Below are 3,331 nucleotides of genomic sequence, written 5' to 3' on the forward strand. Positions count from 1 at the left end.
TATTTATCTATGTAAAATCCACCCTTAAAGGATTGGAGGTTTACAGTACTGGTGTATAATTGCGCGTTTGAAATTCGCACAGGGAGACATAAAATATTTTTTTCGTTCAAAGTATGACGGGATATATAATTAAAGAGTCACGTAAAATAGATATCACAAAAAAAACCAGACTTAACAGTAAAGTAATATTAATCATGAAATAAAATAATTTTGCCGTTCAAAGTATGACGGAATACATAAGCACAGAGTCACGTCAATTTTACAATTACTGTCTTTTCATGAGGTAAATATGCGGTTTTATTATCAGTTTTTCAAAAGTCAATTAAAACCCATATGTACCAAAACAATAGACAGTAATTGTTTTATTCTATATTCCGAGAGGAGAAAATGTATTTAATGAAAAACATATATACCAAAACAAATTTTACATGAGACATTTTACCATAACAAACTCCGAATCAGTGGTGACATCTGGCTATGCTTCTTTGTAGAGAAAGGGAAGTATGACCCGAACGATAACGCTGTATGGAGTAAGCGGTATAACCGCGTTGCATGTTTTAAAAAGTGCGTGACGTTTAGCGCGGCGAATAACACTTTCTGAAGAATTATGGAATAACTCACACTAGAGGCTCTAAAGAGACTGAGTCGCTCACCTTGGTATATGTGAATTAAACAAAGGAAGCAGACAGGTCATGACAAAATTATGTGTAGGTGATTGTGATGTGTTTGTACATCTTACTTTACTGAACATTCTTGCTGCTTACAATTATATCTATCTATAATGAACTTGTCCGTGTAGTTTTAGTGGAAAATGTTAGTAAAATTTACAAATTTTATGAAAATTGTTAAAAATTGATTATAAAGGACAATAACTTCTTAGGGGGTCAATTGACCATTTTGGTCATTTTGACTTATTTTTTATAATATATATATAGTCTTAAATTGCTGTACATTATTGCTGTTTACAGTTTATCTCTATCTATAATTATATTCAAGATAACCCAAAACAGCAAAATTTCCTTAAAATTGCCAATTTAGGGGCAGCAACCTAACAACGAGTTGTCCGATTCATCTAAAACTTTTCAGGGCAGATAGATCTTTACCAGATAAACAATTTTACCCCATGTCAGATTTGCTCTAAATGCTTTGGTTTTTGAGTTATAAGCCAAAAACAATATTTTACCCCTATGTTCTATTTTTAGCCGTAGCGGCCATCTTGGTTGGTTTGCCCGGTCACAAAACACAATTTTTAAACTAGATAGCCTAATAATGATTCTGACTATGTTTGGTAAAATTTGGCCCAGTAGTTTCAGATGAGAAGATTTTTGTAAAAGTTAACTAAGACTTAAATTTACCAATTCAGGGGCAGCAACCAACAACGGGTTGTCCCATTCATCTTAAAATTTCAGGGCAGACAGATCTTGACCAGATAAACAATTTTACCCCATGTCAGATTTGCTCTAAATGCTTTGGTTTTTGAGTAATAACCAAAAACTGCATTTAACCTCCATGTTCTATTTTTAGCCGTGGCGGCCATCTTGGTTGGTTGGCCGGGTCAAAAAACACAATTTTTAAACTAGATACATCAATGATTATTGTGGCCAAGTTTGGATTAATTTGGCCCGGTTGTTTCAGAGGAGAAGATTTTTGTAAAAGATCATGGAGATTTACGAAAAATTGTTAAAAATTGACTATAAAGGGCAATAACTCCTTAAGGGGTCAATTGACAATTTTGGTCAAATTGACTTATTTGTAGATCTTACTTTGCTTAACATTTTTGCTATTAACAGTCTATCTGTATCTATAATCATATTCAAGGTAATAACCAAAAACTGCAAAATTTCTTTAAAATCATCAATTCAGGGGCATTATACCTGAAAAAACAATTACCCAATTCGGCTGAAAATTTCAGGACAGGTAGACCTTGACCTAATAAATACTTTAACTTTCTTGTCTTATTTGCTCTCAATGCTGGAGTTTTTGAGATATAAGCCAAAAACTGCATTTTACCCTGTGTTCTATTTTAAGCCATGACGGCCATGTTTTTTTGACGAAAAAGAAAATAAAACACAAACTTTATTTATACACCCTTAACTGATCATTCATTTGAAGTTTGGTTGAATTTGGTTAAGTAGTTTTAGAGGAGAAGATTTTTTGACAATTTTGGTCGTTTTATCTTATTTGTAGATCTTACTTTGCTGATCATTTTTGCTGTTTACAGTTTATCTTTATCTATAACAATATTCAAGATAATGACCAAAAACTGCTAAATTTCCTTAAAATTACCAATTAAGTGGCAGCAACCCAACAATGGGTTGTTTGATTCATCTGAAAATTTCAGGGCTGATAGATGTTGACTTAATGAACATTTTTACCTCGTGTCAGATTTGCTCTAAATGCTTTCGTTTTGTGATATAAGCCAAAAACTGCATTTGACCCCTATGTTCTATTTTTAGCAATGGAGACCATGTTTGTTGATAGATCAAAACTTTGGATACAATTTATAAACTAGATACCCTATATAAGGAACATTCAGTTAAAGTTTGGAAGTATTTGGCCAAGTAGTTTCAGAGGAGAAGATTCTTGAAATAGTTTACGACGACAGACTACGACGACGGACGACAGACGACGGACGACGACGGACGCCAAGTGATGGCATAAGCTCACTTGGGCCAGGTGAGCTAAAAATGGTCAAGAAAACAATTAAAATAGTTTAACTTCACTCATTTCTACATCTTATTGTATCTATTTTTATGAAAATTGCTCATGAAGTGAATCGGTATATTTTTTTTTAAAATATTGATTTTAGTCGAAATGTCATTAATTTTGAGTAAGAACCGCCGGTCGCTTTTTCCAATGACTACATGAATGTACTGTAATTTGTAAACATTAACATAAGAGGGGTCGGGTCATATACAGATATATAAACAATATGTATAATTTATCTTGTTTTCTGTCTAATTACTAAAATAAACAAGTCCGTGTACGAATTTTAATTAGTAATTTGGTATGTAGTCTTCTGCACAGTGAACGAAAGCAGCATGGGGCCTCCTGGAATGCTTGATTTAATTAGACCGTGACAACTAAATATATATCGTTTTTGGTATGCAAATATTTCGAGGTCAAGTCCATTTTGAGTATACTGTTTCAGCTTTATTAAAATTATCACTAATATATTAAAACACATAATTGTTAAAAGGTTTATTATTTGTAAATTATTAATACTAATGTATGCGAGCCACTTGTAAATAAGATAGAAATCATCAATTGTTATTAAAATGTTAGACGTGGCCATATAAATTAAGACACCCCTTTGAATGGTTTAGTCCAC

This window comes from Mytilus trossulus, chromosome 10, assembly GCF_036588685.1.
Source record: "Mytilus trossulus isolate FHL-02 chromosome 10, PNRI_Mtr1.1.1.hap1, whole genome shotgun sequence".
NCBI lineage: Eukaryota > Metazoa > Mollusca > Bivalvia > Mytilida > Mytilidae > Mytilus > Mytilus trossulus.